This window comes from Brienomyrus brachyistius, chromosome 8 (genome assembly GCF_023856365.1).
Source record: "Brienomyrus brachyistius isolate T26 chromosome 8, BBRACH_0.4, whole genome shotgun sequence".
NCBI lineage: Eukaryota > Metazoa > Chordata > Actinopteri > Osteoglossiformes > Mormyridae > Brienomyrus > Brienomyrus brachyistius.
The window spans coordinates 28,893,927-28,902,034 of record NC_064540.1 but is presented as its reverse complement, the minus strand read 5'-3'; the positions used below and the strand labels follow the sequence as shown (position 1 = coordinate 28,902,034).

General features: G+C 40.5%; 1 pseudogene; it reads right to left on the bottom strand.

Annotated features, from left to right (window-relative positions):
- Positions 1-6,110: 6,110 nt before the first annotated feature.
- Positions 6,111-7,638, bottom strand: LOC125747814 (uncharacterized; annotated as a pseudogene).
- Between the last annotated feature and the right edge of the window lie 470 nt (positions 7,639-8,108).

Below are 8,108 nucleotides of genomic sequence, written 5' to 3'. Positions count from 1 at the left end.
CACTGTCAAGTTTATTAGATCAACCTACCCTCTGGCTAACTTTAATTACTAAAACTTAGCAGGACTGCATTATTACTTCTTTACAAATATCCACATTAACCGGTTCATTGTATATTATTATCTACACCTTTCACCATGTTTATAAATTATTGTCTTTGGTGATATAATGTTGGTTGCTGAGTGCTCTGAGCCAATCAGCCTTGTGTTTTTATATCAGAATAAGATGGTCCACTGAAAGGCCCAATGCATGTGAAAGGTAATAAAACATATTAAGAACTGCTTATTCTTTAAGATCACCATGTTTCTATGTCACTGTAGCTATTTCAAGATGCAATACAGTTATAACTCAACAGCTGATATTGTGTAGTGCTTAAAGAACTTGACTGTAATAATCCCTGTAAGAGAGATTATAGCAGGGCAGCCATGGTATTTGACTTCCTGTATTAAAAATATACAGTGTTTGTCAATCCTATGTGATTCTCAGATATGTATTGGAAATTGTCCACAAAGTTAGAAAAACCAGCTCATTACATTCCTTTGGTAGCATACACCATCTTAAACTCTCAGCTTAGTACACAATATGGACAAAAGTATTGAGACATATGGCCATTACTCCTACAGTAACTTTTATGACGTCCCATTATAAATCCATAGGCATAAATATAGAGTTGGTCCCCCCTTTACAGCTATAACAGCTGCCACTCTTCTGGGAAGGCTTTCCACAGGTTTATGGAGCATGTGTGTGTGGGAATTTTTACTATTCATCCACAAGAGTATTGTTTATAATTTATAATAATACATAAAGTAATGTTTTCATTGCTAAAGGGAGTATACATGTGAACATATTAGGGATTTGTTTTCTAATATATTATAATTATACAATATATATTTACTCGTTAAAGCAAAGAAAATCTGTATTTAACATAGCAAGGGACAGTAACAGAAAATACCTCTAATAACATAGTATATTAGCAAAAATGTTTAATGCCCCCACCCACAAAAAAATGCATGAGTGTCCCAGTTTTTCACAAATCAAAGGTGTCAACCCCAATTTCATCCTACAGTCCAAAAAACATGCATTTAGGCTGAATGCATGGTGTCCATAAATTGCCTATAAAATATGATGATGCGTCTGTGTACACTGTGATGGACTGGCATACCATCCCGACTGGATCCTAAGCTTGTGGAACAGGCTCCAGGGCCCCTGTGATCCTGACCAGGGTAAGTGGTTAGAAGATGAATGCTTGTCTGTTATATGCTCATTTTAAGTAAACTTTGGCATATTGAAATCCACCTTCAAATTTTAAATGCCTGAAGAACATTACTCACAAAGTAATGTTGTGAGTAATGTTGTGAGGAAGGAACCTCCAGGACAACAGATGTGTTTCCAGTGTCAATGTTCCTATTCTGTTATAGGGGGTCAATAACACACAGGAATAATGGCATGAAATCTGAGTTTGTACTGATGCAGTGGCAGGGAAAAAATCAGGCAAATGGGTAGTGGCAACTTATGTGTAAATTCACATCCTCTACTTTGAAATATCTTATAGTCATTGACAAGCTACATAAATTTAAGCTAGTTACATTTACATAAATGTGGATAAATTAGGCAGCCAATATTTATTCACAGAATTCTATACAAATGGAGTACCTGTAATTGTATTCTCTGCTGAAATATTATTTGGCAAATTGCAAAACTCTTTTCACCATGCGAAAATTGCTGCAGAAAACTGCAAATTTACACAGTAAAAATGTTCACTAGATATAAATGGCATAAGAACTCACAAATATGTTCTACCTCGTAAGAATGTATAACTGGGGTAGCTCAGTAGGTTATAGGCATCTGTACCCATCTGCAGAAGGTTGTGGGTTCAAATACAATGTTTGTAGAGTTTATCAAACTAAAGAGTTGCAGATATGAGTATTAAGAAAGTGTGTCTGTTCTTTGTGTCTTTATAGAGATGTATTTCAGTGTGGTGTAGTGTGTCTTGGATGCTCAAGCAAATGGTAGGATGTGTCTGTTCTCATTTATAGTTTTAGGGTACAAACTGCAACACGTACATCCCACAAATTCAATGTAACTAAATCAAAACTAATTTCTCAAAAAATTGTAGATGTTTCCATGATAAGATTAACTGGACAAAATGAAAAAAATCAGTATTGCCTGCTTGCTCGGACAAATAAAGTAAACTATTCCCCATGAACAATAAAATAAATAAATAAAAAAATAAAAATACAAATTTTTATTTCTGCTTATCTCTGGCACAGACTTTCCAAGAGGATGAAACATCATTCTGGATGTTTCCTGTTAAAATGGAGCAGTACCCTTTCCTGCCCACTTCCCTAACTGAATTACATTGCATGGGTCTCCCCAGTCTTCATTTCATTGGTCATCTGTTGAAATGGCAGGTGCTGAAAAAACAGAGAGATGAAATGGTTTGCAATAAGGGGTGAGCAGAATAAGAATAATCCCTCCATATGTGCTACATGTAGCTCCTAAAAGAATGGACACCAGGACCTAGTTGAGTAAGATGTAGAATAATTAACAGCAGTCTGCAAAGAATAATTAACAGTTATACTGCAATATGCCCCCTCCACACTGCCACCTCCTTACATCTCAGTTACATTTTATGTTTTGAAGTGTTAATGTTCCAGCTGATGATGAAGCATTCATCTTTAAATTTAGTCCCTCTGTAAGAAACTGAAATACAGCCAGGTATCCAAGGACTGCCATATATGAGCAAGGAGTGTGGAAGAAGAGCAGAGTACCCAGAGGAAACCTGCACACTTTGTCTTGCCTTATACTGCATCATGTATAAACTTATTATGTTGACAAGGAGCTATAATGAGTCAGACTAATCAGGTTGGTCATCAGGACAAACTGACCACCCTGCAGGACATCTCCATCCAACAATTCAGGTCCAGGGCATTAAGTATTAAGTAAGATGATTCGTCACTCCAGAGAACACGTCTCCACGGCTTTAGAGTCCAGTGCTTTACACCGCTGCATCCGATGCTTTGTATTGCACTTGGTGATGTAAGGCTTGGATGCAACTGCTCAGCCATAGAAACCCATGCCATTAAGTTCTCTACACACTGTTCTTGAGCTAATCTGAAGTATTGGAGGTCTGCAGACAGTTGGCGACTATGCACCTCAGCAGAGTTGTCCCCACTCTGGGCCTACCACTTCATGGCTGAGTTGCTGTTGTTCCCAATTGCTTCCATCCATCCATCCATTTTCCAAACCGCTTATCCTACTGGGTCGCGGGGGGTCCGGAGCCTATCCCGGAAGCAATGGGCACGAGGCAGGGAACAACCCAGGATGGGGGGCCAGCCCATCGCAGGGCACACTCACACACCATCCACTCACACATTCACACCTATGGGCAATTTAGCGACTCCAATTAGCCTCAGCATGTTTTTGGACTGTGGGGGGAAACCGGAGTACCCGGAGGAAACCCCACGACGACATGGGGAGAACATGCAAACTCCGCACACATGTGACCCAGGCGGAGACTCGAACCCGGGTCCCAGAGGTGTGAGGCAACAGTGCTAACCACTGCACCACCATGCCGCCCCATCCAATTGCTTCCACTTTGTTGTAATACCACTAACAGTTGACCGTGGAATATTTAGTAGCAAGGAAATTTCATTAATGGACTTATTGCACAGGTGGCATCCTATCACGGTACCACGCTTGAATTCACTGAGATCCTGAGAGCGACCCATTCTTTTGCAGATGTTTGTGAAGCAGTCTGCAATCTTAGCTGATTGATTTTATATACCTGTGGTTATGGAAGTGATTGGAACATCTGAATCCAATGATTTTGAGGACTGTCCTAATACTTTTGGCAATATAGTGTATCTGCAGTTCTTGTCATAATAATTTATTCAATTCTTTATTATAATTTCATTACTTTCACCTTGTCACCCATACAATGTGTCTGCAAAGTTTAAAAAACATGCATAAAATACTTTGAGTTACTGTGTTCACAAAACCAAGTGTCTTTTACAGTTGCTGATTCCTTACTTTATTACTACATAGTGCTGCTTAAATTCTTGAGTTGTTTGCTTCAAAAAGAAATATGATGTAGATTGTCATCCACATAATGTTTTAGTGAAGTAGTAATAAGATCTATCAAATACTTTTTGACTTATAACTTTCAAAAGCTCATATGTCACCTGCTTTCACCCTTCCCTTGTTGCTACTATGTGGTGTTGCTTCAATTTTAGGGCCAGTTGGCTCAAAATCTGGTCATTTCCAGTTCCGCACCCTTACAATAGAGTGACCATAGCATCTATCATGCTAATAGTTAAGCCAAATATTAAACTAACATTTATTTCAAATTTTAAATATTCAGAATTTACTCAAAAAATCTCTGCCATTCATCCATTATTCATCCAGTACAGATTTGTAGGGGGCCCTAGAACCAATTCCAGGCAACTTAAGGTGAACACCCTGAATAGGACTTCAGTCCATTAAAGGCCTAACATATTATATATATATATACAGTATACACACACACACACAACAGAAACACACACAATGGACAATTTAGAAAACTTAGCTAGCCTATTTACATGTATTTTAACTGCAGAAAAAAACTGGAATACCCAGTACTCAATATAAAATAAAAAAATTGCATGATTTGTAAAATTCACATGGAAAAATAACTTATCCATGAGGAAATAGTGGCACTGACATTGTAAGATTAAAGACAGTCTGGTTATTAATTGATTATGTATATGTAACTATGAGATGACGTAAACATAGTCATATTATGAGTCATGTCATAAATATGTACTGGACATTATGAATGGTAAACACATTGGAAAAAAAAGTGTGAAAATCTCTTGCCAGAGAGGTGTTGCATAGAAATGAAATGCAAATTCCAGGAGGCTTGATAAAATCTAAGACCAAAGATACACCCACGGAGTGACTAGAGATTCGGTACATTTTGAAACCTGTTCTGTACATATGGCAGAATTGACAATAAAGTCTTCTGAATTTGACTTGACTCTGCATTGACACTGTATCCTACATTTGCTTGGAAACAAACTAAAACACAATTTTCAAGTGATAACTGGTGACTTTCTAAATCTACAAGAAATCTACAAAGGAGATTTGATAAAACTTTTCCCCTTAAAAGGTTTTTTAAATATTAGAGTTTTTTTTTGGCTGTAAATAACAACAAGAAGAAATTGTGGGCAACCTATACTCAATTGGCATTTCTGAACTCCCAATATACATGCTTGTATGTAAATTGCACACCAAGAGAAAATATAGGAACCATTAAGATTAGTTCTGTACTCTTTGTTTTTGGTGCTCAATGTATTATGATGGCAATGAACAGAATCAAATTTTGACCAAATTTTAACCAAAGTTGTAATTGATACTAAAAAGCTACAGAGTCCTTCCTTTTAGGAAAATGTCAGTTATGTGGAAAAAAGGGTTGAAATACATGAAAATAGTATTAAGAACTGTAGTGATGCAAGGAAGATCAAGAATTCAAAGTATTACTACTATTTAACAGATGAACATATTGATAATAATAACAATGAGAAGAAGCAATAGCAGCTCTCTACCGGTGGTGTTTGAATTCTGTACTCATGATTTTCAGAATTAAAAATATTTTGCTTGTACTCTAATATTCTCATTTTATTACAATAGCAAGCTTCTACTAATCATATCCTACTTATTTCATTTTATTTAAAGCTCCCACCAACCAATTCTGTTTCTGCACTGTGTTGTGTTTTTTTTCAATCTGGGTGAATGGCAGTAGTTGGTGCATGTGTAACCTAGATTTTTATGTCTAACAGAAACCATGCGTGTGTACGCATTGACCACACATGCAAGATGATTAATTAGGTGTTTCCAGTAAATGGAATTGCTGACTTTCACAGATCAGCGGTCAATGATAAAAGAGTAGAGGAATAATAGTTGTTGTTGTTGTAGTAGTGATGGTGTATGTGGAGGGTCGTAGGTACGATTCTTACATACACCTGTGGTGCAACTCACACACATCATCGGTGATGTATCCCAGAGACATTGAGTGTTTCAGGTCTCACAACACCGTACACCCTTGCCTAGGTGACTTAGCCAGGGTTGATCAGGCCCTGGCTTGTGTCTGAGCAATATGAATAGTCAATGGATCACCCTGCTTGATCCACAGCCATCTTGACACCTTTTCGACAGCATCTGTGATGTTCTTGTCGGCTTTCCTCATGTGCAGTCCCTTCACCCCGAGCATCTTAAGGGCCCTTTTGAGTGACTGGCTGACGAATCCTGTACACCGGACCTTAATGGGGTAACACCAGGTCCTCCACCCCCTGCTTCGGCATTCGCCTGCCAGCTCCCCATACGTGGGCCTCTTCCTCTTAAAGGCCTCCTCCATCCGGTCTTCACAGGGAACAATCAGTTCCAGCAGGACTATTTGCCTAGTTGTTTCCGACACCAGGTCAGCTTTTAACTGCCGATCCCGTGCTGATGTGAGCAACCCCCCTGGCTGATTCGGGCCTTGTTGTTTGCTGGTGTCTACTGCAGGTGATCCTATTACTGATGACATCTGCAATGACCCTCAGCACTTAGTGGTGGTGCCAACGGTAGCGCCCTTCCCCCAGCTTTCTTGGACAGTAGCTTAAGATGTGCTCCAATGAACCTCCTCTCTGGCAAAGTGGGCACAGTATTCGCCAGGCCCCAGAGGAAGAGATTGTCTGGACGGCGTGGACATCGTAGACAGACTGAACCAGGAACTTGATCCGGTGTGGCTCAGACTTCCACAGCTCTGTACACAAGATCTTCCAGTCTGCTGCCTGCTCCCACTGGGTTCATGCCCCATGCTGCCCCATCCCTACTATCCTGCTACAGCGGGCTTCCTCCACCCCTGCACGGACCTCTTCCTGGATCAGCTGCCGCCTTTCTTTGCCCTTGGCCTTATTAAAGCGAGGTCTTGGATTGCCCTCACTAACTCACCATGTTGCAGCTGTTATTCAGCCTGGTCAGCTGCCTCTTGGGCCTTCCACTTCTTGCCGGTTCAGACCTCTATGCCTGCATCAAGGTGACCTTGATGTCACTGGAGTCTCTGTAGAGCAGCACCTCTTTTGCTCAGGTTACCATAAACTGCTCCTTCAGACTACTGAAGGGTAGTTTTAGCTTGCTCTTCCACCTGTTGCTGAGGTTACATGGCAGGCCTAGCCACTTCCGCAGGGCACAGCTGATTTTCTTCTCAAAGCACTCCATGGTAGTAATCAGCACATTATAGTCCAGCAGTGGCCAGAGCAGTCGGGGCAGGATGCTGTGTTGATAAATCCAGGCATTAAACTTGCCAGGCAGACCTGGCTTGTCCACCGCTGTCAGGCAGGTCCCCAACTGGTCAGTGATGTCCTGGAGTGCTTCAGGGTGCAGTCATAGATCTTAATCAGACTCTTGACTGGCTTCTCTCCAACGGATGGATTCTGAGTCCCTCCTAGTGAGACACGGAACTGGTCTGTAACCTTCCCTTTTTTTTACCACCAGGGACCTGGACTTAGCTGGCTTGAAGTCCATCCAGGCCCAGTTGATAAGATACTCAAGCCCTTGAAGGATCCATCCGCACCCCGAAACCAATGTTATAGAGTAGTCACTGTCAGATCATCCATGAATGCTCATTATAACATTTTTGTATGCATGCACAGCTTCTGACCATCTTCATCTGCAGCCGAACTTAATATTGTCAGCGTCTGTACCATCCAACCCTGCCCTTTACATCCCCTTTCCATCTGGTGTTCTGTCTCTAGTCCTTCAGCCCCAGTGTGCTATTGTGGTAGAAATTATAAATCAACCTCTCTTATAACAGAGAGAGTCACTTACAATGAAAGTCTGGACCTCTCAGTTTGGTGAGTAAAGAAAATCTCTTTTATTCCAGCATTCCAGCAAAGTGCTGCCATCACACTCTGGCACTTGGTACCAAGTCACATCCAGCACACAGAGCAACCAGTTGATAAACCATAACTCCCAATTCCCAATAAGTACTTCTAAGTCCTGATTGGTCACAAAACACCAACAAACTGAGCTCAAACGTATAACAAACACAATTCTCCTGTTCTATTGGTTCCCCTTGGTAGCAAGG